We start from the raw sequence: 6,469 nt of genomic DNA, 5'->3' as shown, positions 1-6,469 counted from the left end.
CTGCCCGGGGCAGCTCTAGCTGGGCAGAAATTTGACGAACTGACTTGTTGGAAAGGTGGCATCCTATGACGATGCCACGTTGTTACGTTCCCCAGTTTCCGTGTTGTTTTGGGTTTGTATGTGTGTATTTCAGGAAATGGCTTCAAATCAAAATCAAATCAAATTAATTTAGAAAGCCCTTCTTACATCAGATGATATCTGAAAGTGCTGTACAGAAACCCAGCCTAAAACCCCAAACCCAGCCTAAAACCGCAATGCAGGTGTAGAAGCACGGTGGCTAGGAAAAACTCCCTAGAATGGTCAGAACCTAGGAAGAAACCTAGAGAGGAACCAGGCTATGAGGGGTGGCCAGTCCTCTTCTGGCTGTGACTAAATGATTTTGAACGGTCATCCAACTCGGAATTCTAAGTCGGGATTTCGGGCCTCTTTCTAGAGCCCACAAGAAGGACCGCTGCGCCACCTTCCTGTTCAACTGAGCACAGCACAACAAGATGAGTCCAAAAATATATTGTATGCTGCTGCATAAATGATTAAATATGCCAGGGAGATATGTATACTGTAGCCAAGAAAGTAATACTAAGTGTATTTTGTTTAGTAATATTGTAAGAGCTTTCATTGTCTGCTTACATGCCCCCTTTATTTATCCTACGGTTCCTGCTTGGTGTACATGGAGAATACTGTAAGAACAGCCCATGTTCTGATTTCTGTCGCTGTACATTTCAAAAGTGCTGAACAAATAGCTATATTGACTACGTCCGTCCTAGCTCACCCATTAATGTCTTAATCGAAATTATGGATTGCCTCTTATCCGCTCGTCGTTCCCTTATGCCATAGTTTGTACATCTCAATTGTCAGTAGAAACCACATTTGTTTAAGCAAGTCAGCCATATCAGCTATGTTTTTGAAAAAGGCAGTAAATGAGGCTGAATGAACTGTTTCGTTGCCAGACAAGGCTCCACTGATAGCCAGGTATAATGGTGGTAAGGATTCACTCTATGGTGTTGAAAAGAAAGCTCTGCTGTTGGGACAGCTTTATGTAGGCCCTAACAGTTTGTGGGCACCGTTTGTCACTGTTATAGTGCAATGAATGTATTGTTTAGTGTTGTGTTGTGGCTTTGCCGGCATGCATCCCCCCCCCCAAAAACATTGTTTGCGCCACCAATATTGACATGCTAAAATCACCACCGTCTGTATGCATGCAGCAGCATCTACACTTAAACCACTAGATTATGTTTTCCATTGTGCCCTTAGGTTTATACGGTGATGGTAAAATAACTCACCATTGTGCTTTGTATGGGGTTGCATTCATGGGGTTGCATTCCCTTTAGACCCGGAGGTCTGTCTACTGGGCAACTTTACTAACACCAATCTTAGGCAAAGCCATACTATAAAGCTAACAGAAATATTGCTAGCGATTGCCAAGAAATGTATCGCCTTGAAATGGAAATTGGATTCCCCCCTGCCAGTTGCAATGTGGCTATCAGAAGTTAATAGTTGTATCCCACTGGAGAAAATTACTTACCGCTTGAGGAATAAGTTAAATACATTTTACAGAATTTGGCAACCTTTTATTGACTATATGGAGAATCTCCCCCCACATCACATTGAATGAATCTCTATATTATCCTTATATAATGTTTCACACGTAATGTATAATATGTAGCCTACAGCAGGTGACCATATGATCCAATGTCTCATTATAATTTTTTTTAATTGTATGTTTGTATATATAATTATAATTTGTTTTATTTTTTCTTTGTTACGCTCATCTGTCACTGTCACTTTGTCCTATTGTTGTCTAATATCTTTTCACGTTTGTCTTGAATGTTGTTAATTGGAAAATGCAAAAATAAAATATTCAAAAAATATATATATACTTTCTAAGTCATAATTAGAAATGTACATTATTTCAGTTTCTAGCCGCCACCGATCCATGTTTCATTTTTCCTTTTGTTTTGTCTGTTTACACACCTGGTTCCCATCTCATAATTATGTTCCTTATTTAACCCTCTGGTTTCCCTTTCTGTTTTGTGCGTGATTGTCTTTTGTGTATTCCGGTGTGTTGTATTTTGAGTCCTGTTTTGTCCTTGTTTGGAACGGGATTTTGTTACGTTTTGGATTGAGTAAATCAGTGATTGTTACTCTTATCTGTGTCCTGCGCCTGACTCCTTCGCTATCTTTTAGATAGACTCTGACACATCTGCATACAATAATGTCACATGTTGATCTTCACTGTATTTATTAGGATCCCCAATTAGCTGCTGCTGAGGCAAAGGCTACTCTTCCTGGGGTCCAAACAGGAAACATAACAAATTAAATGCATAAATATACATTTATACAATTTTTAAAGCACTTTTCATAGAATCTCAAAGCGCTTCAAGAGCAAAAAACAAAGAAGCAATATACACTACATGACCAAAAGTATGTGGACATGTTTGTTGAACATCTCATTCCAAAATCATGGGCATTAATAGGGAGTTGGTCCCCCCTTTGCTGCAATAAAAGCCTCCACTCTTCGGAGAAGGCTTTCCACTAGATGTTGGAACATTGCTGGGGGGACTTGGTTCCATTGAGCCACAAGAGCATTAGTGATGTTGGGCACTGATGTTGGGCGATTAGGCCTGGCTCGCCGTCGGCATTCCATTTCATCCCAAAGCTGTTCGATGGGGTTGAGGCCAGGGCTCTGTGCAGACCAGTCAAGTTCTTCCGCACCGATCTCGACAAACCATTTCAGTATGGACATCGCTTTGTGCACGGGGGCATTGTCATGCTGAAACAGGAAAGGGCCTTCCCCAAACTGTTGCCACAAAGTTGGAAGCACAGAATCGCCTAGAATGTCATTGCATGCTATAGCGCTTCCCTTCACTGGAACTAAGGGGCCTAGCCCGAACCATGAAAAACAGCCCCATACCATTATTCCTCCTCCACCAAAGTTTACAGTTGGAGCATGTAGCGTTCTCCTGGCATCCGCCAAACTCAGATTAGTTCGTCGGAATGCCAGATGGTGAAGCGTGATTTATCATTCCAGTGAACGCATTTCCACTGCTCCAGAGTCCGATGGCGGCAAGCTTTACTCCACTCTAGCTGACGCTTTGCATTGCGCATGTCGATCTTAGGCTTGTGAGGCTGCTCAGCCATGGAAACCCATTTCATGAAGCTCCGACGAACAGTTATTGTGCTGACGATGCTTCCAGAGGCAGTTTGGAACTCGGTAGTGAATTTTTTAAACCGAGGACAGACTTTTTTTTTGCACGGTCCTGTGAGCTTGTGTGGCCTACCACGTCATGGCTGAGCCTTTATTGCTTCTAGACGTTTCCACTTCACAATAACAGCACTTACAGCTGCCCGGGGCAGCTCTAGCTGGGCAGAAATTTGACGAACTGACTTGTTGGAAAGGTGGCATCCTATGACGATGCCACGTTGTTACGTTCCCCAGTTTCCGTGTTGTTTTGGGTTTGTATGTGTGTATTTCAGGAAATGGCTTCAAATCAAAATCAAATCAAATTAATTTAGAAAGCCCTTCTTACATCAGATGATATCTGAAAGTGCTGTACAGAAACCCAGCCTAAAACCCCAAACCCAGCCTAAAACCGCAATGCAGGTGTAGAAGCACGGTGGCTAGGAAAAACTCCCTAGAATGGTCAGAACCTAGGAAGAAACCTAGAGAGGAACCAGGCTATGAGGGGTGGCCAGTCCTCTTCTGGCTGTGACAGGTGGAGATAACAGAACATGGCCAAGATGTTCAAATGTTCATAGATGACCAGCAGGGTCAAATAATAATCATTACAGTGGTTGTCGGGGGTGCAACAGGTCAGCACCTCAGGAGTAAATGTCCGTTGGCTTTTCATAGCCGAGCATTCAGAGTATCTCTACCGCTCCTGCATAGGATGGTCATAATGCTTCATGACAGTGTCATAAAGTGTATTTTGGTAAATGATATTGCAAATGCCTTAAATTATATAAATAATTATGCTGCCATGTTTGTAGACTTGTCAAAAGCTTTTGATACTGTAGACCATGTTATTCTGTTGAAGAAGCTGTCCTCTATAGGGTACTGTAGACCATGTTATTCTGTTGAAGAAGCTATCCTGATAGGGTACTGTAGACCATGTTATTCTGTTGAAAAAGCTGTCCTGATAGGGTACTGTAGACCATGTTATTCTGTTGAATAAGCTGTTCTGATAGGATACTGTAGACCATGTTATTCTGTTGAATAAGCTGTCCTGATAGGGTACTGTAGACCATGGTATTCTGTTGAATAAGCTGTCCTTTATTGGGTACTGTAGACCATGTTATTCTGTTGAATAAGCTGTTCTGATAGGATACTGTAGACCATGTTATTCTGTTGAATAGGCTGTCCTGATAGGATACTGTAGACCATGTTATTCTGTTGAAAAAGCTGTCCTCTATAGGGTACTGTAGACCATGTTATTCTGTTGAATAAGCTGTCCTGATAGGATACTGTAGACCATGTTATTCTGTTGAATAAGCTGTCCTGATAGGATACTGTAGACCATGTTATTCTGTTGAATAAGCTGTGCTGATAGGATACTGTAGACCATGTTATTCTGTTGAATAAGCTGTCCTCTATAGGATACTGTAGACACTGTTATTCTGTTGAATAAGCTGTCCTGATAGGGTACTGTAGACCATGTTATTATGTTGAATAAGCTGTCCTGATAGGATACTGTAGACCATGTTATTCTGTTGAATAAGCTGTCCTCTATAGGATACTGTAGACACTGTTATTCTGTTGAATAAGCTGTCCTGATAGGGTACTGTAGACCATGTTATTCTGTTGAATAAGCTGTCCTCGATAGGGTCATGTAGACCATGTTATTCTGTTGAATAAGCTGTCCTCGATAGGGTACTGTAGATCATGTTATTATGTTGAATAAGCTAACCTGATAGGGTACTGTAGACCATGTTATTCTGTTGAATAAGCTGTCCTGATAGGATACTGTAGACCATGTTATTCTGTTGAATAAGCTAACCTGATAGGGTACTGTAGATCATGTTATTCTGTTGAATAAACTGTCCTGATAGGGTTGGATACAGATGCTTGCCGATTGTTTCATAATTATCTCAATGACAGAACTCATGCCATCACGGTAGATGTATCAAATCTGAGTTCCATGAGTTGCATAAAGCGGTGCCCCAAGGTTCACTACTCGGACCATTACTGTTTACAATCTATTTAAAGAGCATTGGTAATGCTGTAAAAAAAAAAAAATCATTTGTATGCAGATTTGTGTTCCATTGCTCTATCGGTTGGCCAAGCCTATTCCCATTTGAAGTCTGATTTTCTAGCACTGCAGAGGTCACTATTGGATCTAAAGATAGTGCTAAATGCAAACAAAACAAAATGCATGCTTTTTACATCCCATAACCCAGATTTAAATGAATTTGTACAAGTTTGAATGGTACACAAATTGAGCGAGTTCCTTCCTACAAATATCTTGGTATCTGGCTTGATGACAAACTGTCCTTTAAAAACCATGTCACTGAGCTGGTGAAGAAGTTGAAGTTCAAGGTTGGTTTCTTTTACAGAAACAAAGTGTGTCTGACTTTTGTTAATAGATATGACATTTTCCAGGCAAAATTTATGTCTATTTTAGATTATGTGGATATCATCTATATGCAGTGGCGACGCGTCATTAAGGGCAGGTGGGGCAGAGCAAAAATATATTTTTTAAAAGTGCCTGTTTTGCATGTTATTTTGGCATTAATACGTGTCACATATCAGTTTGCAAACAATGTACCAAAAAAATCATTGAGATAATAAAGCCGCATACGAACATGGTCTCTTTTTTGCTTTCTTGAGTATGCCAGCTCCAAAATGCAGGTGTTTCAGCCTAGCTCAGCGCTTTCTGTTGTGGTGGGGCAGCCAGCTCCAAAATGCAGGTGTTTCAGCTTAGCTCAGTGCTTTCTGTTGTGGTGGGGCAGCCAGCGGAAAATACAGGTGTTGGTAATGTTCTCTAGTTGCGTTGTGATTGGCTCAGTGTTCTGTCACTGAGGGACACTACGTCACTGCAAAAGCTAGCTGACCCTGGTTGTCAGTTCAACAGTGTTTCCAGCCAGTCGCATATTTGCTTCCAGGTTATTAAGCAAGCAGTGTGTCAAGAAGCAGTGCGACCTTCGCCGAGTCCTTAGGGGAGTTGCAGCAATGAGACAAGATTGTAACTACCATTTGGATATCACGAAAAAGGGAGTAACGCCATGTGCCAAAAAAGTTTGAATACATTAACCATGCTGTTAATCCAGCATGACTTCTGCCGCTTACAAAATAACTGGAAACTCGGAACTGGGAAATCTCAGACTTCAGTGAGTTCAAGACAACTGGGAACTCAGATAAAACTAGCTCCGACTGGGAAAATATGGGAAATGATTTTGAACGGTCATCCAACTCGGAATTCTAAGTCGGGATTTCGGGCCTCTTTCTAGAGCCCACAAGAAGGACCGCTGCGCC

The sequence above is a fragment of the Salvelinus namaycush genome, chromosome 24 (genome assembly GCF_016432855.1).
Source record: "Salvelinus namaycush isolate Seneca chromosome 24, SaNama_1.0, whole genome shotgun sequence".
Classification (NCBI taxonomy): Eukaryota; Metazoa; Chordata; class Actinopteri; order Salmoniformes; family Salmonidae; genus Salvelinus; species Salvelinus namaycush.
This window is presented reverse-complemented; position numbering follows the sequence as displayed.